This window comes from Thalassophryne amazonica, chromosome 11 (genome assembly GCF_902500255.1).
Source record: "Thalassophryne amazonica chromosome 11, fThaAma1.1, whole genome shotgun sequence".
NCBI lineage: Eukaryota > Metazoa > Chordata > Actinopteri > Batrachoidiformes > Batrachoididae > Thalassophryne > Thalassophryne amazonica.
Genome location: NC_047113.1, coordinates 8,233,592 through 8,260,527, shown reverse-complemented (window position 1 = coordinate 8,260,527; position 26,936 = coordinate 8,233,592). Strand labels below are relative to the sequence as shown.

Here is a 26,936-nt window from a genome sequence, read left to right as displayed (position 1 = left end):
TGATTTTTAATTCAGAAGTTTCACAATCATAGAACTGTTAAGATGCTTAGGTCTTGCTACAAAGAAGTTCTTGCAAAAGAAGTCTGAAAATGCTTGTGTGAATTATGGCAAAATTACAATGCAAGCCACCTCAGGCTTCTGTTTTTTTTTTTTTTTTTTGGCTGTTTTCATTGTAGCCCACCATTGCATACATGAGTTATTCATCATAACGACAAAGTAAAGAATCTTGGGTTGATCTTTGTTCAAACAATGTCTTTTGCTCCACATATTAGAGAGATTATGAATAATGCCTTCTTTCATAGATTCATCCTGTGTTGTCCACGGCTGATGCAGAGACAACAGTACATGCTTTTGTTAAATCTAGAATTGCTTACTATGTTTTGTTTTCTGGTTTGCCAAAGATTAATATCAGATGTCGTCAACTGGTTCAGAATGCTACTGCTACGATGGCACAGTAGCTTAGTGGTTAGCACTCTTAGTGGGTGTAGTGTGGTCAAACCTTCTGCTTCATGTCAGACGTCTGGCAGCATTTTGAACCAACTGAAGACCCCTAATGCTGCACTGTGTTAAACCAGAAAATAGGGCATTGCTGTAGTCCAATCTGAAAGAGATAAATGCATGTATCAGAGTCTCAGCATCAGCCATTGTCAGGATGGGGCGAATCTTTGCTATATTCCGCAGATGGAAGAAAGCAGTCCTCATAATGTTCTAATATGGAAGTCAAAGGACAACGTAGGATCAAAAATTACGGCAAGGTTCCTCACTTTGTATGATGTATAACACACAAACCTAAGATAAGTGCTAGCTGGTCAAATTGATGCCAATGTCTCACTGGACCAAGAACCATCATTTCAGTCTTATCAGAGTTTAAAAGTAAGAAGTTACTAGACATCCAGCTTCTTACTGCTGCAAGGCAATCTTCTAAAGATTTTATGTGAATGACATTACCAGCAGTTATTGGCATGTACAATTGAGTATCATCAGCATATATACTCAAGGGGTGATACATAAAGGAAGAAAAGCAGGGTTCCCAAAACGGATCCCTGTGGAACCCCGAATTTCATGTCACTAAGGATAGAGGTGGTGTCATTATACAAAACACAGTGAGAACAACCGGCAGGTATGACGTCAACCACGCAAGGGCATTTCCAGTAATCCCAAATTGATTCTCCAGCCTCTCGAGTAAAATCTGATGTCCAAAGTCCACTGCTCGCTGTATAAATAAAGTTATTATTATTATTATTATTATTATTATTAATTACCATCATCATCATCTAAATCTGAAGTGTTGATTTCAGTCAGTTTCATAATGCTGCATATTAAATTAAGGACAACCACAGTCATTCTGGGAAAATGAGTCATGGGCAGATGAAACCAAAGTAGAGCTCTCTGGTTAAGCAGCACCTCAGTTTATCGTTGATGAAATGTAGGAAAAGAAAACCTACCTTCAGTAAAACATGGAGAGTCTACAATGCTGTTGTGCTGCACTATGCTTCACCTGGTATGAGGTGAGGTTCTTTGGTCATCACAATGACCCAAAGTCGACATCCAGTAGCACAGAAAAAAGGTTGTCAAGGAAAGGATAGATCACACTAAACTGAGCAGCAATGAGAACAGAATCCCCTTGAAACCTTTGGAGAGCACTGAAACCTGCAAAAAGGATGCTCGCAAATTTCAAAGTGCTTAAACATATAGACAGAAACTACCAGCAGACATCAGGAAGAAGTTTTTAGAAATGTTTAATGAAGGTACATTTATGTTTCTATTCTTTTATTACAGTGCATTTATTTATGAATACTATTATTATTATTATTACTATTATTATGTATTACTGTATGTTCATGAAATTCAGGAGTATTAATAATTCTGACCAGGGCTTCAAAATGAACTGAAGTTTTAATGCACGGTCTGCAGCTTTTCAGAACACTGGAAACACTAGTTTTCCAGGACAATCTTGGGGTTTCCCTTCCTCTAAAACCAGTGCTGTACATTTGAAGCAAAAACTACAGCAGCTGAAAAATAAAGTACAGCTGTCATCATTCAATGTCCAAGAGAGTAATTCAGTTCCAGGTGTTTCATGATGAATGAATTGCAATGAATGAATGAATGAGTTCCTTTTTTTTTTCATTTAGGATTTTATGTGTTGCATTAAAAGTTGCTTTCGACACGATGCAAAAGGCTTGTTTGGGACACATTATTCAGACAACCACAAACAAGAAACACAGCTATATTGTTGATAACTCTTTAAAATTTGTGAATTGACAAAGTGAAAAGGGGGATTTAAAGGCTTACTGAAACACCAAATCCAGACTTCAAAGGGGAATGTCATGAGTTACTATTTACAAAGTCGGATCTTGAAGCGAAGTCAGAGTATATCACGACTTTGTGACTTGTAAAAATTCCTTCTTTACATGTGGTGATGCGGCTGTTTGAATTCTTTTTTTTTCTTGATCCCATGATAAATTGATTTGACAGTGCACATGTGCAATGTTTGACTAGGATGTCACGGTTTATTCAAACCAAACAGAGTGCAGAACGTACCAACCACTGTGTCCGAAAATCATGGCAATTTCAATTTGTCTTCATTTTGACAATACTTTATGGAAGTCTGGTATTTTTATGTATTATTATCTCATCCTCTTATCAGAGGCTTGATTAATGATAAGTGTGAAAGCGTGGATTGATTTGTTACCGACTAGAAGCATTGTATTTAGTTAGTGGCGAGCTGTTGTGTGCTGAATACAAAAGAGGAATGTGGCAGTTCATAGAGTTCAAGCTGCTGTTTGTCAGCAGAATCCATTTTAACTGCAATGACCTTAGAAAGCTGCAAGACTTGCTCAAGGCATGAAATCACAAACACTCATTCACTCAACAAAAATATAAACGCAACACTTTTGGTTTTGCTCCCATTTTGTATGAGATGGACTCAAAGATCTAAAACTTTTTCCACATACACAATATCACCATTTCCCTCAAATATTGTTCACAAACCAGTCTAAATCTGTGATAGTGAGCACTTCTCCTTTGCTGAGATAATCCATCCCACCTCACAGGTGTGCCATATCAAGATGCTGATTAGACACCATGATTAGTGCACAGGTGTGCCTTAGACTGCCCACAATAAAAGGCCACTCTGAAAGGTGCAGTTTTATCACACAGCACAATGCCACAGATGTCGCAAGATTTGAGGGAGTGTGCAATTGGCATGCTGACAGCAGGAATGTCAACCAGAGCTGTTGCTCGTGTATTGAATGTTCATTTCTCTACCATAAGCCGTCTCCAAAGGCGTTTCAGAGAATTTGGCAGTACATCCAACCAGCCTCACAACCGCAGACCACGTGTAACCACACCAGCCCAGGACCTCCACATCCAGCATGTTCACCTCCAAGATCATCTGAGACCAGCCACTCGGACAGCTGCTGGAACAATCGGTTTGCATAACCAAAGAATTTCTGCACAAACTGTCAGAAATCGTCTCAGGGAAGCTCATCTGCATGCTTGTCGTCTTCATCGGGGTCTCGACCTGACTCCAGTTCGCCGTCGTAACCGACTTGAGTGGGCAAATGCTCACATTCGCTGGCGTTTGGCACATTGGAGAGGTGTTCTCTTCACGGATGATGCGAAGGAGATGTGTTGCACTGCATGAGGCAAATGGTGGTCACACCAGATACTGACTGGTATCCCCCCCCAATAAAACAAAACTGCACCTTTCAGAGTGGCCTTTTATTGTGGGCAGTCTAAGGCACACCTGTGCACTAATCATCGGTGTCTAATCAGCATCTTGATATGGCACACCTGTGAGGTGGGATGGATTATCTCACCAAAGGAGAAGTGCTCACTATCACAGATTTAGACTGGTTTGTGAACAATATTTGAGGGAAATGGTGATATTGTGTATGTGGAAAAAGTTTTAGATCTTTGAGTTCATCTCATACAAAATGGGAGCAAAACCAAAAGTGTTGCGTTTATATTTTTGTTGAGTATAGTTGTCAGCTTACATTTGTAATGTGTTCCTAATGTTCTGGAGTCACTGGTCTACATCAGGGGTGCCCACATCTTTTCAGCTTGCAAGCTACTTTAAAAATGACCAAGTCAAAATGATCTACCTACATTACAAATGCTAAACATGCAGTGGCTCATCAATTAAACTTAGTGCAGAACTGTAGTAATACTTACTCCCACAGTAAAACTGATTTAAACATTTCAATTGTTATTATTATTAGTCATTCATTCATTCATTCATTCATTCATCTTGTACCGCTTAGTCCAATTAATGGTCATGGGGGGCTGGAGCCTATCCCAGCAGCCACAGTGCACGAGGCGGGGTACACCCAGGACAGGACGCCAATTTGTCGCAGGGCCACAAACAGACAAACAAACACAGATACACACACCTACGGACAATTTAAAGATTCCAATCCACCTAACCCGCATGTCTTTGGATGTGGGAGGAAACCGGAGCACCCGGAGGAAACCCACGCAGACATGGGGAGAACATGCAAACTCCACACAGAAAGGCCACCGGAATTGAACCCACGACCTTCTCACTGTGAGGCAACAGTGCTAACCACTAATCCACCGTGCTGCCCCTGTTATTATTATTATTATTATTATTATTATTATTATTATTATTAAGTAATTATGAAGTAATAGTAGTATTTAGGAGTATGAAAAAATGTTTTCAAAAGTGGACCTTTAATCTAGGGGTGTTGTCGGGGCACATCTCCCCCCCCCCCCCACACACACACACACACACACACACACATACAACACCCTCTTTCCATCTGGATTCACCCCTGGTTTGCCGTATGAGCAGGAAGAATGGATAAAGCGAGTATTTATGCATGTCATGCCATCCTCAGAAATAGACTTAAGCACATTTGGGGGGTGGAAAAACATTAGTATTTGTTGTTAGCATATTGCAGGTCTTTAGCTGTTTTTAGTTAAACCACAGTGAGGACACTCACAGAGTGGTACAGAGTTTTACATAAAAGAAACTTGTAAAAATGTCTTTGTTAAGATCACTGCAGGTGTGCTGCCGTCATCGCGCTCTGAGACACAGAGAGACAATGACAACTGGGGTTTTTTTTTTCAACTCGGAGCGGCTGCACAAAACATTGGATGAACAGCAGCATCAAACACTAAAAGTGGGTGAAGCGGGTGGTTCAGCTGAACCCCCAACCTCCCCCTGGCTAAGGGCCTGTTTTAATGCGATGCATCTACCCACACTATCTTTGCAATCAACCAGTCGATCACGATCAATGTATTGGGCACCCCTGGTCTACATCATCTGAATTTGAGGGTTGTTAAACAGTATGTTTTTGATTTTTCAAACATTTTTAAGTTTGCCTTCCTGATACAATGCTTCATCTCAAACACAAAAGGAGCTTCAAAGTAGTGACAGCGTATGGTGCACAGCTAGCAGACTAGCGCTAAAAGGTTTCATGGATGAAAGAAGTGTTTCTCTGGGGAAGAAAACTCCTTTTCAACAGCTGGCCAGATCAAGAACACTTTCCAAGTAAGCTTCTTTGACAAAGTCAAGGAAGTTTTATATACATGCTTATCCCCAAATTCCATAGTGTGATGCATATGAGAGTCTATGGGAAGGGAAGCTCAGTCCTGTGCAATCACTTGAGAATAGTGTTGGCTATCGAGAACTGGTTCTTTTCAGGTACTGTTAAGAAATGATTCGATCCACCAATATCAATAGCCTTTTTGCTTAACAATTCTTTTATCAGTCCTTCAGAGTGGCTATGGTTTTTAAGGATGTTTGTCAGGAAAATGATCATTTCTGTACATTGACTACAGACCCTGCAGTGTTTCTCATAGTCTTTCTGATGCTGGACTGCTTTACCGTGTACCGTTTTTGCCAGTTTACTCAGTAAAACCTTTTAACCATATCCCTTTTGTTTCTGCTTGCATCCAGCCCTACACTGGCTCCAGATCTGATACAATTGAATTTTATTCCAGACTTTAAAAGTTTATTTGTATATTGTAAAATTACATATTGTGATGTTGATCAACCCCACTCTTAATAGATACCCTCAATAAGCAAAGACATCTGTTGTGGCTGCTTTAAAATGTATGGTTATGCAGAGAGATAGTGCACAGATATCTTCTGTCACAAGGAAGTATTTACACTTTAGACCACCAAAAATATGAGGTCCAGTGCTGTTTAGAGTGCAAGAGTCAGATGCACCTTACATAAACAGCTTTCACAAAGTGCAAACACTCTGCTCGCCTACATGTCATCCACAGTCACCTGCAACAGGGTAATAGTAACATGACACCATATTATGGCCATGAAGCTAAAGGCAATAAATAACAATAAATAAATAATAAAGTGGGAGTAAGGAGTACAAACTCATATTTTATGGCACCTGTCTTCCCTTCCTTAGTCTCACTCCCTTCCTCCCTTCGTGTTCTGTGTGAGAGATAGTCGCGTGGAATGTCTCAAACCTAAACCTACTTCTAGGCATCTTACATATGCTACTCTGGAACCACCCCTAAACCCAAACAGTTCAACTGTCAACCCCACTGAGGTCCTTAGACTGGGTCTCATTAACATAAGATTACTATCCTCAAAATCATTGTTGATCAATGATCTAATTATTGATCCTCACTTAGATATGATTGGGTTATGTGAAACCTGGCTTAAACCTACAGCTGTCCTCCCCTTAAATGAGGGCTGCCCACCACCATATACATTTAGTCACGTCCCTCATGATGCGAAGCAAGGCAGGGGTGTTGCTCTTATTTATAAATCTAGGTTTAGTTTATTAGCTGTTGGGGGTCACAAATATAACTCGTTTGAACATCTGATTCTCCACTCTGCTCAGGATGTTACGCATTGCCAAGGTCAGAAGAATAAAAATCAGCCGTATTACTTTGTCACTGTATATAGGCCTCCTGGCCCATATTCTGAATTCTTAGATGAATTTGGTGCGTTCATCTCTAACTTGTCAACTAGTGCAGATAACATTCTGATCATTGGTGACTTTAACGTTCATATAAATAAGTCTTCTGATCCTTATGGAAATTGTGGATGCATTAGGTTTTCGGCAATGCATTCGGGATTCGACACAGATTACTGGAAATACCCTGGATCTGGTTCTCGCACGTGGTACTGCTGTCACGAATATTGACATCATGCCTCTTACATCAGTGGTGTTTGATCACTCACTTATTAAGTTTACATTTTTGCTACCATGTTTAGTGGAACAACAACCTTATATACACTACGGTGATGCATCAACTCCTCAACTAAGACTGAACTTGAAGCTAGACTGCCTGACATTTGACAAATACCCAGTCAGTAGACAGACTTGTGGATAGTTTAAACTCAATGCTCAAAACTACACTCGACATGATTGTGCCACCTGTGTTAAAACCGTGCTCCCCCAAATCACAGTCACCTTGGTTCATTGATTACCTGCGTGACCTCAAGCATAAGGCAAGAGGTCTAGAACGGAAATGGCGTCATTCAAAATGAGACGTTTTCTACCTTGTGTGGCATGATGCTATCTTAGACTATAAGCATGCATTACTGGCTACAAAGAGGACCTATTACTCTGATTTGATAAACAAAAACAAGCATAACGCAAAGTTCTTGTTCGACATGGTGGCAAGTCTTATTCATGGACAACCACCTGTAGTTTGCTCTCCTTTTACAGCACAAGATTTCCTGGATTACTTTGAGAAGAAAATTGTTGTGAAACTGTAGGAACACGGACCCACAATAGGGGGCGTAAAAGAACGGGCAATGGATAAGCCAAACAGTAACAATTTAATGTTGTAAACTGTGCACAATGGAATACAGACAATAACAAGTTTGGAACTACAGTCAATTACATGTTGGGTGACGTGTGGTCAGGCTCGAGGATAGGAGACGCCCGTCCAGAACCGAGCCGGATCCCACACGGCCCGCACCGCCAACGGATCTGAAGAACACCGGAGCCGCCAAGTCCTGGGTCCCCAGGTGGTCACCGTCTCCAGCTGTCAGACCTGGTACTGCTGGCAGAGAACAGAAACAGTACAGGTGAGTGTGAGTACGCACACTCAGTAATCCCACAGTCTGTGTTCTTTTGGGAGGGAGCACCTCCACCTCCAATAACACACTCGGACAGCTCCTGTGAAAACCACTTATCTGGTTGGGGTGGGAGGCGAAGCCGTCACAGTCCACACCAAACGCCAATACAGCAGATAAGGAATATGTCACAGGGAAATGGCTGCAAATGAGATCAGACTATTATTCAGTTTAAATTCAACAGAGAAATTACCTCCAAGGTAGCTGATTTCTCGGCGGGGAGGTGGAGGTGCAGTCCGGCTTTTATGGAGGTTGACGTCAATGAGTGACAGCTGGTGGTGATGATGTGACAGTTGTCACTCCACTGGTTTCGGCGGCCTCTCGTGCTTGAAGCCCGCACTCCAAGCAGGGTGCCATCTGGTGGTGGTGGGCCAGCAGTACCTCCTCTTCAGTGGCCCACACAACAGGACCCCCCCCCCCTCAATGGACGCCTCCTGGCGCCCGACCAGGTTTGTCCGGGTGCTGGGCATAGAAGTCGGCCAGGAGGGCCGGGTCCAGGATGAAGCTCCTCTTCACCCAGGAGTGTTCCTCGGGGCCATACCCCTCCCAGTCCACCAGATACTGGAACCCCCGACCCTTACGACGGACGTCCAGGAGCCGACGCACGGTCCATGCCGGCTCCCCATCGATGATCCGGGCAGGAGGCGGTGCAGGTCCAGGGGTGCAGAGTGGTGAGGTGTGGTAGGGCTTGATCCGTGACACATGAAAGACAGGATGGATCCGCAGTGAAGCTGGCAGCTGAAGCTTCACTGCGGCCGGGCTGAGGACTTTGAGGATGGGAAACGGTGCAATATACCTGTCCTTGAGTTTCTGTGAGTCCACTTGAAGTGGGATGTCCTTTGTCGACAACCACACCTCCTGCCCGGGCCGATATGCAGGGGCTGGGGAACGCCGGCGGTCTGCATGGGCCTTGGCCCTCATCCGGGCCTTCAACAGGGCAGAACGGGCAGTCCGCCACACCTGGCGGCACCTCCTGAGGTGGGCCTGGACCGAGGGCACACCGACCTCTCCCTCCACAACCGGAAACAATGGGGGCTGGTACCCCAAACACACCTCAAACGGGGAGAGGCCGGTAGCAGATGACACTTGGCTATTATGAGCGTACTCGATCCAGGCCAGATGGTTACTCTAGGCCGTCGGGTGCATGGAGGTAACGCAACGGAGGGCCTGCTCCAGCTCCTGGTTGGCCCGCTCTGCCTGTCCGTTTGTCTGAGGGTGATACCCGGACGAGAGACTCACGGTGGCCCCCAGTTCCCTGCAGAAACTCCTCCAGACCTGAGAGGAGAACTGAGGGCCATGGTCTGAGACAATGTCCGCTGGTATCCCATGCAGACGCACGACGTGGTGGACCAGGAGGTCTGCTGTCTCCTGGGCCGTATGGAGTTTTGGGAGGGCCACGAAGTGGGCCGCCTTGGAGAACCGGTCCACTATCGTGAGGATGGTGGTGTTGCCCTGGGACGGCGGGAGGCCCGTGACAAAGTCCAGGCCAATGAGGGACCAGGGGCGATGAGGCACGGGCAGAGGCTGGAGGAGGACTTGGCCCTTGTGGTGGTCGGCTTTGCCCCTGGCACAGGTGGTGCAGGCCTGGACATACTCCCGGACGTCGGCTTCCATAGACGCCCACCAGAAGCGCTGCTGGACCACTGCCACGATCCTTCGCACCCCTGGATGACAGAAGAGCTTGGAACCGTGACAGAAGTCTAGGACCGCAGCCCTGGCCTCTGGTGGGACGTACAATTTGTCCTTCGGACCTGTCCCCGGGTCCGGGCTCCATGTCAGGGCCTCCCGGACGGTCTTCTCCACGTCCCAGGTGAGGGTGGCCACGACAGTGGACTCGGGGATGATGGTTTCCGTCGGGTCTGACAGCTCGGTCTTGACCTCCTCTTCATGCACCCGGGACAGGGCGTCAGATCGTTGGTTCTTCATCCCGGGGCAGTAGGTGATCCGAAAGTCAAAACGCCCGAAGAACAGTGACCAGCTGGCTTGCCTGGGGTTCAGACGCCTGGCGGTCCGAATGTATTCCAGGTTCCGATGGTCTGTGAAAACCGTAAATGGTACCGATGCTCCCTCCAACAGGTGTCTCCACTCCTCAAGAGCCTCCTTCACCGCAAGAAGTTCCCGACTGCCGACATCATAGTTCCTTTCAGCCGGGGTAAACCTGCGGGAAAAGTATGCACATGGATGGGGAACCTTGTCGAACTCCCCGCTCTGGGATAGCACGGCTCCTATCCCTGAGTCAGAGGCGTCCACTTCAACTACAAACTGGTGATTGGGATTGGGCTGCACCAGAACCGGTGCAGTCGAGAACCGGCGTTTCAACTCCCTAAACGCGGCTTTGCACCGATCCGACCAGGTGAAGGGGACTTTTGTGGAGGTCAGGGCTGTCAGGGGGCTAACTACCTAACTGTAGCCCTTGATGAACCTCCGGTAGAAATTTGCAAAACCGAGGAACTGTTGCAGTTTCCTACGGTTTGTTGGTTGGGGCCAATCTCTCACCGCCGCAACCTTGGCCGGATCAGGGGCGACGGAGTTGGAGGAGATTATGAACCCCAGGAAGGACAAAGACGTGCGGTGGAACTCGCACTTCTCGCCCTTCACAAACAGCCGGTTCTCCAACAACCGCTGTAGGATCTGACGTACATGGTTGACATGGGTCTCAGGATCCGGAGAAAAGATGAGTATATCGTCTAGATATACAAAGACAAACCGATGCAGGAAGTCCCGCAAGACATCATTAACCAACGCTTGGAACATCGCGGGCGCGTTGGTGAGGCCGAACGGCATGACCAGGTACTCAAAGTGACCTAACGGGGTGTTAAATGCCGTCTTCCACTCGTCTCCCTCCCGGATCTGAACCAGGTGATAAGCATTCCTAAGATCCAATTTTGTGAAAATTTGGGCTCCATGCAAGGGTGTGAACACTGAATCCAACAGAGGTAATGGGTATCGGTTGCGAACCGTGATCTCGTTCAGCCCTCTGTAATCAATGCATGGACGGAGTCCGCCGTCCTTCTTGCCCACAAAAAAGAAACCAGCACCCATCGGGGAGGTGGAGTTCCGGATCAACCTGGCAGCTAACGAGTCCCGGATGTAGGTCTCCACTGATTCGCGTTCTGGACGTGAGAGGTTGTACAGCCTGCTGGACGGGTACTCAGCGCCCGGTATCAAATCAATGGCACACTCGTACGGACGGTGCTGGGGCAGCGTGAGTGCCAGATCTTTGCTGAAGACGTCAGCAAGGTCATGGTACTCGGCTGGCACCGCCGCCAGATTGGGGGGAACTAAAACCTCCTCCTTAGCTGTCACACCGGGTGGAACCGAGGATCCTAAACACTCCCGGTGGCAGGTTTCGCTCCACTGAACCATAACTCCAGACGGCCAATCAATCCAGGGACTGTGTTTTAACACCCATGTAAAACCCAAAATCACTCCGGAGGTAGAAGGTGTTACATAAAACACAATCTCCTCCCTGTGATTTCCAGATGCAATCAATGTCACTGGCTGTGTCTGGTGTGTGATTAGTGGAAGAAGGGTGCCATCTAGTGCCCGCACCAACAGTGGTGACGGCAAGGCCACTAGAGGGAGCCCAACCTCCTTTGCCCATCTGCTATCCAGCAGATTCCCCTCCGACCCCGTGTCCACCAGTGCTGGGGCGTGAAGGGTTAGATCCCCACTCAGGATCGTGACTGGGATACGTGCAGATTTTCGGGGTCTCCCCGCGTGGGTATTGTGACCCACCCTTAGCCCAGTCTCTAAGGACGTGTGCTGCTGTTTTGACCGTTTGGCGCATTCTCTCTGTGTGTGCTCGGTTGAGCTGCAGAGAAAACACTCCCCACGGATCAGCCTCCTTTGTCTCTGATCTGATCGCCTTTTAGCCCTGCTCGTTTCCATAGCAACGTCAGCAGGGGAGCTGTCGTCACGTGGAGTGCCCTGGCTGTGGAGCGTGGGGAAGACGGCTCCCTTTCGGACCTGGGAGGAAGAGGGACGGCTTGTGCCTGACCACGCCCTTCGTCTCGCTCCTGTCAGTGTTCTGTTAATCGGTTGTCTAACCGTATAACCAGGTCGATAAGCCCGTCTAAATCCCGCGGCTCGTCCTTCGCCACCAGGTGCTCCTTAAGGACCAGAGACAGTCCGTTTACAAAGGCGGCATGGAGCGCAACAGCATTCCAGCCGGCTCGCGCTGCCGCGATGCGGAAGTCGACTGCATACTTCGCTGCGCTCCGACACCCCTGTCTTATCGACAGCAGCACGCTTGAAGCGGTCTTGCCTCTATGAGGGTGGTCGACCACCTGTCGGAACTCCCTCACAAACTCAGTGTAAATCGTTAGGAGCCGTGAATTCTGCTCCCAGAGCGCCGTAGCCCAGGCGCGTGCCTCTCCTCGAAGCAAATTTATAACGTAAGCCACCCGGCTAGCATCTGACGCGTACATGACGGGACGCTGTGAAAAGACGAGCAAGCACTGCATCAAGTAGTCCGCGCACATCTCCACACAGCCTCCGTACGGCTCCGGAGGGCTTATGTATGCTTCAGGGAAAGGTGGGGGGGTTCATTGAACGACCAGTGGAATGTCTGTCTCTGGCATTCAGTCAGCAGGAGGAGGTGCTGCAGCAGCGCCCTGAGCCTGCGCTTCCACCTGGGCGGTGAGAGCCTCCATCCTTCGATTGAGAACAACGCTCTGCTTGGTAACTAAGTCCAACCAAGCAGTAAAAGTGGTTAAGATGTGCTGCAGCTCACCTAACACGCCTCCTGCTGGCGCCTGTGCACCTCGCTCTTCCATTGGCTGTTCAAGCGATGGTTGATGCCCCTCGGGATCCATGACGCTGGCCGAGAAATCCTGTTGTGAAAGTGTAGGAACACGGACCCACAACAGGGGGAGTAAAAGAACGGGCAATGGATAAGCCAAACAGTAACAATTTAATGTTGTAAATTGTGCACAACGGAATACAGACAATAACAAGTTTGGAACTACAGTCAATTACACGTTGGGTGACGTGTGGGCAGGCTCGAGGATAGGAGACGCCCGTCCAGAACCGAGTCGGATCCCACATGGCCCGCACCGCCAATGGATCTGAAGAACACCGGAGCTGCCAAGTCCTGGGTCCCCAGGTGGTTACCGTCTCCAGCTGTCAGAACTGGTACTGCTGGCAGAGAACAGAAACAGTACAGGTGAGTGTGAGTACGCACACTCAGTAATCCCACAGTCTGTGTTCTTTTGGGAGGGAGCACCTCCACCTCCAATAACACTCGGACAGCTCCTGTGAAAACCACTTATCTGGTTGGGGTGGGAGGCGAAGCCGTCGCAGTCCACACCAAACGCCAATACAGCAGATAAGGAATACGTCACAGGGAAACGGCTGCAAATGAGATCAGACTATTATTCAGTTTAAATTCAGCAGAGAAATTACCTCCAAGGTAGCTGATTTCTCGGCGGGGAGGTGGAGTTGCAGTCCGGCTTTTATGGAGGTTGACGTCGATGAGTGACAGCTGGTGGTGATGATGTGACAGCTGTCACTCCACTGGTTTCGGCGCCCTCTCGTGCTTGAAGCCCGCACTCCAAGCAGGGTGCCATCTGGTGGTGGTGGGCCAGCAGTACCTCCTCTTCAGCGGCCCACACAACAAAAATAGAAGATATTAGGTTAAACATATCCCAGCATGCTTTAACCCAGCCACTACATCCTGCTATTGAGGTGGGCGCCACTACTGAGGTATTACCTAGATTTACAGAATTTGATAGTATCTCACAAGGCATGCTGACGAAACTTGTGACATCTACAAAAAGCACAACCTGTTTATTTGATCCTATATCAACAAAACTGTTTAAGGACCTGTGGCCCACTCTTGGGCCGACTGGGCTGAAAATTATTAATCTTTCTTTAACTTCTGGATCTGTTCCTAAATGTTTCAAATCTGCAGTGATTAAACCATTACTTAAGAAACCTAATCTTGACCCTAGTCTATTAAACTATCGGCCGATATCAAATCTATCATTTTGCTCTAAAATTCTGGAAAAAGTGGTGTCATGTCAGCTCGTAGACTGTCTTATTGAGAATAATCTCTTTGAGCCACTGTAGTCTGCTTTTAGAAAATATCATTCCACAGAGATGGCTTTCACTAAAGTGGTGAATGATCTTCTGCTTACAATGGATTTGAACACCACTACGGTTCTGGTGCTGTTAGATCTCAGTGCTGCATTTGATACAGTGGATCATCATATTCTACTTGATAGGCTGGAAAATCATACTTGACCAGTCGTTCTCACTGTGTTTTGTACAGTAACACTACCTCTAACCTTAGTGACATGAAAGTTGGGGTTCCACAGGGGTCTGTCTTAGGCCCCCTGCTTTTCTCCCTTTATATAGCACCCCTTGGGCACATATTGCAGCGTTTTTTGGATTACCTTTCACTGCTATGCATGTATAACTCAGTTATACATGCTGATAACTGCTGGTAATCTCGTTCATATAAAATCCTTAGAACATTGCCTTGTAGCAGTGAGAAGTTGGATGTCTAGAAACTTCCTACTTTTAAACTCTGATAAGACTGAAATGATGGTTCTTGGTCCAGTGAGACATTGGCATCAATTTGACCAGTTAATGCTCAACCTAGGCTCGTGTGTCATACATCACACTGACAAATTGAGGAACCTTGGGGTAATTTTTGATCCTACGTTGTCCTTTGGCCTCCACATTAGAAATATTACTAGGACTGCTTTCATCCACCTGCGAAATATAGCGAAGATTCATCCCATCCTGTCTATGGCTGATGCTGAGACCCTGATCCATGTGTTTATCTCTTCTAGATTGGACTACTGCAATGTTCTATTTTCTGGTTTACTGCAGTCTAGCATTAGGGCTCTCCAAATGGTTCAAAATGCTGCAGCCAGATTTTTGACACAAAGCAGAAAGTTTGACCACATTACGCCCATTTTGGCATCCCTTCACTGGCTTCCTGTCCCAGTGAGAACAGATTTTAAGGTTCTGCTGCTAGTCTATAAAATTGTTCACGGACTGGCACCTCCCTACCTAGCTGACCTAATTAAACCTTACGTACCGGCCCAGGCTTTGCGTTCTCAGGGTGCAGGACTACTTTGTGTCCCTAGGGTGAATAAGAAGTCTGCGGGTCACAGAGCTTTCTCTTATCATGCCCCTGTTCTGTGGAATGATTTCCCTGCAATAAAAACAGTCCAATTCTGTGGAGACTTTCAAGTCCAGACTTTAGACGCCCTTCTTTTCCCTTTCGTATGGCTAGCATACTGGTACAGTTTTGTTTTACACTTTTTATTCTTTTAATTCATTTTATTAGGAAACGGAGCATGCCGTGGCCTCGACTTTACCTAAATTCTGGGTCTTTCAGTGAAGCTTAGGGCTAGTGAACGGCGATCACCTTAGTATTTGTTCTGTTTTTCTTGTTGATTAATACTGGCAAATTATACAGTATTTCTTGTCTTTCTGATCTTTTTCTTCCTCCTCCGGCTGCTGCATATCAGCAATGAGGGCTTCGTCAGTGCAGACAATTCTGGACAATTTGAGGTTTTTGGATGTGACTTGTGGAAGGTGCCTTTGTGGTGGGTGGGTGTGTAAATTCCAGCCCAATCTGAACCTGCATTAAGGATCTAAAGAGGAAGGTCACATCCAAAAACTTTGAATCGTCTAGATTCGTCCGCACTGACAATCCCTCCCAAAAACAGTCAAATCAAAATTGACTTTTATGCAGTATTCTAAATTTTTGGGGTCCACAACTTAACCGTGAGTAAAACCAAACTGCGACTTACATGTGCATGAGTTAATGGGGCTCACCTGTATTTTGTTGAAAGACAAAACACAGCAATACACTTAGGTGTGGTTCTCAGTGACAACCACACAAACAAGGATGATGCCATTTGTCATGATAGAGATTGCTGATAAAGCCAAGAAGCTGAAGTCATTGTATGGGGTGAGTGTTCCCCCCCGAGCTGACCGTGAGTGTGCAGGTTTTTTCTGGTGCCATCACAGATGTGTGTTAGTGCCCATGTCATGAGCACTAACACACCCCCATACCATCACAGATGCTGGGTTTTGAACTTTGCACTCGTAACACTCCGGATGGTCTTTTTGCTCTTTTGTCCGGAAGACACGACATCCATGATTTCCAAAAATGATGTGAAATGTGGACTCATCAGACCACAGCACAATTTTTCACTTTGCGTCTGTCCATTTTAAATGATCTCTGGATGTTGTTGATGTTTGGCTTTCACTTTGCATGGTAGAGTTTTAACTCGCACTTGTAGATGTAGCGACGAACTGTGCTAACTGACAATGGTTTTCTGAAGTGTTCCTGAGCCCACGCAGTACGATCCTTTACATAATGATGTCAGTTTTTAATGCAGTGTCACGGGCATTGCCGAAAGCCAACTGGAGAGAAGAGACATGGCTTCGGGCTGGCGAGTCCTTCGCCTTCTCAGAGCTACTTCCCCTGGGTTGCTCTTCTTCAGCTCCCCTCACACTACAGGCAAAGGCGGTGGTTTGGTGACAGTGTTTAAATCTGACTTTGTTTGCTGCCTGCTTCCCACTAAAGCCTATGCGAGCTTCGAGCTACAGCTCTTTGAAATCAGATTGGATATACCTGTTTTGTGCGCACTCATCTATTGCCCTCCTAAATTTAACAAAGATTTTATAAATGACTTTTCTGACTTTGTGGCAGGTATTGCTCTTAATTGTAACGCATTTTTAATTGCTGGGGATTTTAATATTCATGTTTGTTGTCCATCCAAGCCCTTGGTCAATGACTTTCTTAACGTTGTGGACTCTTTTAATCTTAAGCAGGCAGTAAATGTCCCGACCCACGACAAGGGTCATACTCTGGACCTTATCTTATTCAGTGGTCTAAATATGATCATCATAGAGATCTGTAATGCAGGCATATCGGACCATTTTCCTGTGTTTTTTTCTGTTGCGGTGTCCTCCACCATTAGGAAACAATGTGTTCTGGCGCGCCAGCGGCGCGCTATTTGCCCCACTACTGCGCCACTCTTTTCTGCTGTGTTTCATGTTTTTGAACTTATGTCTTACGATTCTAATACAGATATGACGAGTTGGTTACCTTGTTCAATACTACGTGCTCAGAGATTCTCAATGTTGTCGCCCCTTTCACTAACTGGCGTGCAAATGGCTCAGAGCCATGGCACAATGACATCACGCGCGCACGCAGACGGGAATGGAAGAAAGATCAACTTCAAGTATCACTGGGGATTTTAAGACATTCACTTACGAATTATCAAGATGCTGTTAAGACTGCAAAATGAGAGTATATGGCAAATATTGTGTCTACAAATCTTCACAAACCCCAGGTTCTTTTTAATGTTTTGAACAAAATTGTTAACCCTATTGATTCAACTGGTGCTGTTCCCTCTGTTTCTTTGTGTGACAAATTTTGTCAATTTTTTAGTGACAAAATCTCACTCATTCGATCCTCCTTGCCAACTGTCATCACTGACCCCTGCATCATTCCTGAGTGCACAGCTGTTTTTAGTCAATTTGAGCCTATTTCTCTTTGTGACCTATCTAAAACTGTTCAAAGTTTAAGGCCTTCAGACTGTGCACTGGATTTCCTTCCTGCTAAGCTTTTGAAAGAAGTCCTTGATTCAGTTGGCCCTTGTATTTTACATTTGAATAATGCCTCTCTGACTTCAGGTGTTGTTCCTCGTTGCTTTAAACAGGCCATAATACAGCCCCTCTTAAAAAAACATAATTTGGACCCTGCTATTTTTTCTAATTATAGACCCATTTCTAAGATGCCATTTTTATCTAAAATACTTGAAAAGGTGGTCTATACTCAATTACAGTTGCACCTTACTGCATTTGACATAATTGAAAAATTCCAGTCTGGTTTTAAACCTTTGCACAGCACTGAAACTGCTCTTTTAAAAGTTTTTAATGATCTTCTTTTAATCATGGACTCTGGCAGCTCAGCTGTGCTTGTGCTTTTAGATTTAACTGCAGCCTTTGACACTGTTGACCACCAAATCTTATTATCTCGCCTTGAATCGTGCGTTGGATTAAATGGCACAGTGCTCAAATGGTTCAAGTCCTATTTGACTGGTCGGTGCTTTTCTGTAAACCTTGGTCCCTTTGCGTCACAGAAAGCCCCTTTGACTTGTGGAGTACCTCAAGGTTCAATTTTAGGGCCAATTCTATTTTCGCTCTATTTGCTTCCTTTAGGATCAATTTTTAAAAATATAACATTCAGTTTTCACTGCTTTGCTGATGTGCAGATTTATCTACCTCTGAACCTTAAAGCAAACTCATCTGCCATCCTACAGACCTGCTTTCAAGAAGTCAAAGACTGGATGTCTTTAAACTTTTTGAATCTAAATGAAAGCAAAACAGAGATTGTGGTCCTTGGTGACCTTGACCTTTCTGCCCTTGGTTCACTCACCTCCTACTGTCGTTCATCTGCTAAGACCCTTGGTGTTTTTATAGACAGCTCTTTTAAATTTGAGAAGCAGATCAACACAGTGGTCAAAACAAGCTTCTTGCAGCTTAGACTTTTAAGTAAAATCAAGCGTTACCTGCCCCCAAAACAGCTGGACCAAGTTGTGCACGCCTTGATCACGTCTCGTTTAGACTACTGCAATTCTCTGTATGTTGGTCTTAATCAGTCATCTCTGCATCGTCTCCAGATGGTGCAAAATGCAGCTGCGCGTCTGCTCACTGGAGCCAAACGGCACCAACACATTTCTCCTGTTTTATCTTCACTGCACTGGTTACCTGTTGCTTTTAGAATTGATTTTAAGATTTTGTTGCTTGTTTTTAAATCAATTCACGGTCAAGCCCCATTCTATTTATCTGATATGCTGTCATTGCACACTCCAGGAAAAGCTCTGCGCTCCGCGGACCAGAGTTTACTGGTCTGTCCCTGGTCTAAGCTGAAGACCAGGGGAGACAGAGCCTTTGCTGTTGCGGGGCCCAAGCTCTGGAACTCTGCCATTGAATGTCCAACTGGCTCCTTCAATTTATTCTTTTAAGACTCTTTTAAAGAGTTTTAACACAAGATGAGCTGAATACTGCCACATCTTTTATTGTCTTGTTCATTTATTTTGTTCTTCTATTTAACTAAATATAATTTTAATTCCTTTTATTGTACAGCACTTTGGGGCAGTGTTGACTGTTTGTAAATGTGCTTTATAAATAAACCTGACCTTGACCTTGACCATGTCCCTTACATGTAGAAAGTTCTCCAGATTGTCTGAATCTTCTGATTATATTATGGACTGTAGATGATGGAATCCCTAAATTCCTTGCAATTGAACATTGAGAAACATTGTTCTTAAACTGTTGGACTATTTTTTTCACACAGTTGTTCACAAAGTGGTGATCCTCGCCCCATCTTTGCTTGTGAACAGCTGAGTCTTTTGGGGATGCTCCTTTTATACCCAATCATGACACTCACAATTAGTGTCCTCATCATTGTATTCTGTTTTTATTTACATTTCACACAACATCCCAACTTCATTGGAATTGGGCTTGTACACGGAAATAAAAGCTGACATTCTAAACTGTGTTATCATGTTCATCTCTTAAATAGAACCCAAATGCTTTCAGTGTTCAGCAAAAACAAATGAATTTATCTTGACCTTTAAAAGCAGACTGAAAAGAAGAAGCAGTAAGTCCCCTGAGGCTTATCTGGCTGATGCTTATCACCAGACACCACGTCAGTGGATAGAGTGTTTGAGTGTATACAAATTCCCACAGACAGGACGCCAGTCCGTCCTAAGTTACTTCACCGGCCGCGGCTGGAAACCATTGATAGTTGGGTGGACTGAGACGATGCAGATGAACTGTCTACAAGCCAGAATAAAGCCTGCCAGCTTCAGTGAAGATTGAAGCCTTTTCTCTGAATTAGTTGTCAATCAATCAATCAATCAATCAATTTTTTTATATAGCGCCAAATCACAACAAACAGTTGCCCCAAGGCGCTTTATATTGTAAGGCAAGGCCATACAATAATTATGTAAAACCCCAACGGTCAAAACGACCCCCTGTGAGCAAGCACTTGGCTACAGTGGGAAGGAAAAACTCCCTTTTAACAGGAAGAAACCTCCAGCAGAACCAGGCTCAGGGAGGGGCAGTCTTCTGCTGGGACTGGTTGGGGCTGAGGGAGAGAACCAGGAAAAAGACATGCTGTGGAGGGGAGCAGAGATCGATCACTAATGATTAAATGCAGAGTGGTGCATACAGAGCAAAAAGAGAAAGAAACAGTGCATCATGGGAACCCCCCAGCAGTCTACGTCTATAGCAGCATAACTAAGGGATGGTTCAGGGTCACCTGATCCAGCCCTAACTATAAGCTTTAGCAAAAAGGAAAGTTTTAAGCCTAATCTTAAAAGTAGAGAGGGTGTCTGTCTCCCTGATCTGAATTGGGAGCTGGTTCCACAGGAGAGGAGCCTGAAAGCTGAAGGCTCTGCCTCCCATTCTACTCTTACAAACCCTAGGAACTACAAGTAAGCCTGCAGTCTGAGAGCAAAGTGCTCTATTGGGGTGATATGGTACTATGAGGTCCCTAAGATAAGATGGGACCTGATTATTCAAAACCTTATAAGTAAGAAGAAGAATTTTAAATTCTATTCTAGAATTAACAGGAAGCCAATGAAGAGAGGCCAATATGGGTGAGATATGCTCTCTCCTTCTAGTCCCTGTCAGTACTGTAGCTGCAGCATTTTGAATTAACTGAAGGCTTTTTAGGGAACTTTTAGGACAACCTGATAATAATGAATTACAATAGTCCAGCCTAGAGGAAATAAATGCATGAATTAGTTTTTCAGCATCACTCTGAGACAAGACCTTTCTGATTTTAGAGATATTGCGTAAATGCAAAAAAGCAGTCCTACATATTTGTTTAATATGCACTTTGAATGACATATCCTGATCAAAAATGACTCCAAGATTTCTCACAGTATTACTAGAGGTCAGGGTAATGCCATCCACAGTAAGGATCTGGTTAGACACCATGTTTCTAAGATTTGTGGGGCCAAGTACAATAACTTCAGTTTTATCTGAGTTTAAAAGCAGGAAATTAGAGGTCATCCATGTCTTTATGTCTGTAAGACAATCCTGCAGTTTAGCTAATTGGTGTGTGTCCTCTGGCTTCATGGATAGATAAAGCTGGGTATCATCTGCGTAACAATGAAAATTTAAGCAATACCGTCTAATAATACTGCCTAAGGGAAGCATGTATAAAGTGAATAAAATTGGTCCTAGCACAGAACCTTGTGGAACTCCATAATTAACTTTAGTCTGTGAAGAAGATTCCCCATTTACATGAACAAATTGTAATCTATTAGACAAATATGATTCAAACCACCGCAGCGCAGTGCCTTTAATACCTATGGCATGCTCTAATCTCTGTAATAAAATTTTATGGTCAACAGTATCAAAAGCAGCACTGAGGTCTAACAGAACAAGTACAGAGATGAGTCCACTGTCTGAGGCCATAAGAAGATCATTTGTAACCTTCACTAATGCTGTTTCTGTACTATGATGAATTCTAAAACCTGACTGAAACTCTTCAAATAGACCAACGTTGTCCAACGCTTTCACTGTTTAACGACCTCTGCAAAAAGGACCGTATGTGTCAAACTTTATCTAAAGTTTGCTCTCTGCAGGCTAACAGCTAACAAGCTTGGCTACACATCAAACAAAACAATCTTGAACATGCAGCACAGCTGAAGCAGCAACAGAAATATATTTGTCTGTTTGCACTCTCTCATAATCACAACAGACATACTGCATACTTTTTTCAGATCTCAAGCCACTGGTGGCTCGTGATAGAATTCTCTCTGGAGCTTTAGCGATGAACAATGACCTGTAATTTCCACATTGCTTACTAAAATCTTTTATCATGTCTCAACAAAAATCATTAAAGATAACTTGAGCATGCATTACCATGACACTGAATGATCACAGCACTGACATTGTTTGACAATGATGCTCACACTGATTAATAAAAAAGTGCATATCCGTAAATACAGGGTTTAATAACTTGAATGTAAGAATCATCACTGTGGATATCATGAAAAGTTAAGTGAGCTGGAGCTTGTGTCAGGAAAGTTGGACCCGAAAGTTAGAGAAGTGGTCTTTGCGACTAGTTGGTCACAGGATCCCCCTCCCAAATAGCTATCTGTAGGTCTGCGTGGGTGCAGATTGTGAAAGAGCAGCCTCCAGCCATGATTAAAGCACCCTTGAGGAAGACCCTTAATCCCCAATGGCACCAGTAGAACTGCTCAGCGTCTAGTACAGCCATTCCCAAACTTCAAAATACTGCAGCACACTTTGAAATCTGAACATTTTCTGAAGCCCACCCAAAGTTTTAGTTACAATTTTGATTGAGATGTGAGACTAAGATGAAGCATGTCCATTTATATATTATGATAAAATATCATAATATATAAATGGCCTTATGGGCCTTTTTATGGCCCCTTCTTATGGCCTCGGACAGTGGACTCATCTCTGTGCTTGTTCTGTTAGACCTCAGTGCTGCTTTTGATACTGTTGACCATAAAATTTTATTACAGAGATTAGAGCATGCCATAGGTATTAAAGGCACTGCGCTGCGGTGGTTTGAATCATATTTGTCTAATAGATTACAATTTGTTCATGTAAATGGGGAATCTTCTTCACAGACTAAAGTTAATTATGGAGTTCCACAAGGTTCTGTGCTAGGACCAATTTTATTCACTTTATATATGCTTCCCTTAGGCAGTATTATTAGACGGTATTGCTTAAATTTTCATTGTTACGCAGATGATACCCAGCTTTATCTATCCATGAAGCCAGAGGACACACACCAATTAGCTAAACTGCAGGATTGTCTTACAGACATAAAGACATGGATGACCTCTAATTTCCTGCTTTTAAACTCAGATAAAACTGAAGTTATTGTTCTTGGCCCCACAAATCTTAGAAACATGGTGTCTAACCAGATCCTTACTCTGGATGGCATTACCCTGACCTCTAGTAATACTGTGAGAAATCTTGGAGTCATTTTTGATCAGGATATGTCATTCAAAGCGCATATTAAACAAATATGTAGGACTGCTTGAAAAACTGCTGAAAAACTAATTCATGCATTTATTTCCTCTAGGCTGGACTATTGTAATTCATTATTATCAGGTTGTCCTAAAAGTTCCCTAAAAAGCCTTCAGTTAATTCAAAATGCTGCAGCTAGAGTGCTGACGGGGACTAGAAGGAGAGAGCATATCTCACCCATATTGGCCTCTCTTCATTGGCTTCCTGTTAATTCTAGAATAGAATTTAAAATTCTTCTTCTTACTTATAAGGTTTTGAATAATCAGGTCCCATCTTATCTTAGGGACCTCGTAGTACCATATCACCCCAATAGAGCGCTTTGCTCTCAGACTGCAGGCTTACTTGTAGTTCCTAGGGTTTGTAAGAGTAGAATGGGAGGCAGAGCCTTCAACTTTCAGGCTCCTCTCCTGTGGAACCAGCTCCCAATTCAGATCAGGGAGACAGACACCCTCTCTACTTTTAAGATTAGGCTTAAAACTTTCCTTTTTGCTAAAGCTTATAGTTAGGGCTGGATCAGGTGACCCTGAACCATCCCTTAGTTATGCTGCTATAGACGTAGACTGCTGGGGGGTTCCCATGATGCACTGTTTCTTTCTCTTTTTGCTCTGTATGCACCACTCTGCATTTAATCATTAGTGATCGATCTCTGCTCCCCTCCACAGCATGTCTTTTTCCTGGTTCTCTCCCTCAGCCCCAACCAGTCCCAGCAGAAGACTGCCCCTCCCTGAGCCTGGTTCTGCTGGAGGTTTCTTCCTGTTAAAAGGGAGTTTTTCCTTCCCACTGTAGCCAAGTGCTTGCTCACAGGGGGTCGTTTTGACCGTTGGGGTTTTACATAATTATTGTATGGCCTTGCCTTACAATATAAAGCGCCTTGGGGCAACTGTTTGTTGTGATTTGGCGCTATATAAAAAAAAAATTGATTGATTGATTGATTGATTATGAGGGTACATGTAAAAGTTCATGACTTCACCCAGAAAACATCGCACAAGAATGTTTCTGTGTAGGCTCTCAGTTGCCCAGGTGGTTTCCATAGTAGAGAAGCTTGAATCTTCGACTGGACTGGGTTGCTTGACGTGAGGAAGCTTCTGCGATTTGAAGCGAAACGTCCTTGCGTCAAGCAATCCAGTCAGGTCGAAGATTCAATTCTTCTCTACTATCACACGAGAATGATTGTTCTTGCATTACTTTTCAACATAGTCTACCTTAAATCAATGCACTTGGACCACTTCACAGAAGAAGGTCACATCTTGAGCCTCCAAATATTTTTGTTTCCAGATGAGGCCAACAACATTTTGAAATACCCTTGTATGTAGGTTAAGCTACATCAGATCAGTCCAGAGGTTTTTTTCTAGGTTCTATGACGCCCTGGACAACCACCCCTCCCCCACCCCCTCCCAAAAGAAAACAACACCATTCTGCACAAACTGTCAATTTTGTCTCATGTTTGATATGTAATGCCTGAATTTTTAAATCTAAGGTCTGATATTTCCGGTGACAGACTGGCGCCCTGTGGGTGTTATTTCCCTACAGTGTGACTACTTGGTATTCATCCATCCATCCATCCATCTTCTACCGCTTAGTCCAATTAAGGGTCGCGGGGGGCTGGAGCCTATCCCAGCAGTCATAGAGTGCGAGGCGGGGTACACCCAGGACAGGACACTAGTCTGTCGCAGGGCCACAAATAGACAAACAAACAGACACACCCACACACACACCTACGGACAATTTTTTAAAGATTCCAATCCACCTAACCCGCATGTCTTTGGATGTGGGAGGAATACTTGGTATTCACTGATACTAAATTCTAAAACCCATAGACCAGGCAATCTATGGTTTAACCTCGGACTAATGGATGATTTTCAAGTTGCGACAGAGCAGCGCCTATAAGGCATGTGTGATGATGTCACAACTCAGTCTGATTAGGGAGACACGGTTTCGTTCAATAACGAGAACTGTCAAGAAACTTTCTTGTGTGTGGTTGGAGGTGTGTGGAGGTAGGAATAGCCTTTTGAATGCTTGAATAACAATGTCAGTCGCACAAAGGAATCAAATAATAGTGAAAACATTTTCATTGCACCCACAATGTTGGTATTTTCTAGTAACTTTCCTAGCAACAAATGTAAAGCCCCAGTCACACGGCACTAACATAAGACACCAAAGCCAAAATGAAACAAGGAATCTGGACTTACCTTGACTTTCGGAGACATCGTTTAACCAGCATCCAACTTCAATCAGTCAGCCGTGAGGCGTCATAACATTCGATCGGTCAGTCGCTCTGTGAGGTGTCATAACATTTGATCGGTCAGTCGCTCCGTGAGGCGTCATAACATCCGATCGGTCAGTCGCTCTGTGAGGTGTCATAACATTCGATCGGTCAGTCGCTCCGTGAGGCGTCATAACATCCGATCGGTCAGTCGCTCTGTGAGGTGTCATAACATTCGATCGGTCAGTCGCTCCGTGAGGCGTCATAACATCCGATCGGTCAGTCGCTCTGTGAGGTGTCATAACATTCGATCGGTCAGTCGCTCCGTGAGGCGTCATAACATCCAATCGGTCAGTCGCTCTGTGAGGCGTCATAACATCCGATCGGTCAGTCATTCCGTGAGGCGTCATAATATTCGATCGGTCAGTCGCTCCATGAGGCGTCATAACATTCGTTCGGTCAGTCGCTCCGTGAGGCGTCATAACATCCGATCGGTCAGTCGTTCCGTGAGGCGTCATAATATTCGATTGGTCAGTCGCTCCGTGAGGCGTCATAACATCCGATCGGTCAGTCGTTCCGTGAGGCGTCATAATATTCGATCGGTCAGTCGCTCCATGAGGCGTCATAACATTCGTTCGGTCAGTCGCTCCGTGAGGCGTCATAACATCCGATCGGTCAGTCGCTCCGTGAGGCGTCATAACATCCGATCGCTCTGTGAGGGATCATAGCATTCGATCGGTCAGCTGCTCTGTGAGGCGTCATAACATTCGATCTGTCAGTCGCTCCGTGAGCGTCATAACATTTGATCGGTCAGCCGCTCCATGAGGCGTCATAACATCCCATCGCTCAGTTGCTTTGTGAGGCATCATAACATTTGATCGGTCAGTCGCTCCGTGAGGTGTCATAACATTTGATCGGTCAGTCGCTCCGTGAGGCGTCATAACATTCGATTGGTTAGTCGCTCCGTGAGGCGTCATAACATCCGATCGCTCAGTCGCTCCGTGAGGCGTCATAACATTTGATCGGTCAGTCACTCCGTGAGGCGTCATAACATTTGATCGGTCAGTCGCTCCGTGAGGCATCATAACATTTGATCGGTCAGTCGCTCCGTGAGGCATCATAACATCCGATCGCTCAGTCGCTCCGTGAGGCATCATAACATTTGATCGGTCAGTCGCTCCGTGAGGTGTCATAACATTCGATCGGTTAGTCGCTCCGTGAGGCGTCATAACATTCGATCGGTTAGTCGCTCCGTGAGGTGTCATAACATTCGATCGGTTAGTCGCTCCGTGAGGCGTCATAACATTCGATCGGTCAGTCGTTCCGTGTTCTTTGAACATGAAGATACAATTAAGAAAATATTGAAACCAAAAACAATGACTTTAAAGATTTTATTATAAAACATGCATAAAATATAGCAGTACTGTTTCTACTGTTTCATTTAATACTTTTCGTGTCACCCCATAATGCCTGAATCCATCCTTGTGCAAGAAAATAGCCAAAAATAGGTCCCAAAAAGTGGTGAAATAGTGGTGCTTCTAGTAGTTTAGAAAGTATAACACTTCATGCTTCATGAGGCAATGC

At 44.9% G+C, this 26,936-nt stretch overlaps 1 long non-coding RNA gene across 1 annotated transcript; it reads right to left on the bottom strand.

The window, feature by feature from the left end:
• Positions 1-1,579: 1,579 nt before the first annotated feature.
• Positions 1,580-15,886, bottom strand: LOC117520773. The gene is made up of 3 exons (XR_004563759.1): positions 15,757-15,886; positions 3,524-3,527; positions 1,580-1,592 (listed from the first exon to the last, which is right to left on the bottom strand). It is a non-coding gene; the product is annotated as an uncharacterized LOC117520773 (long non-coding RNA).
• Between the last annotated feature and the right edge of the window lie 11,050 nt (positions 15,887-26,936).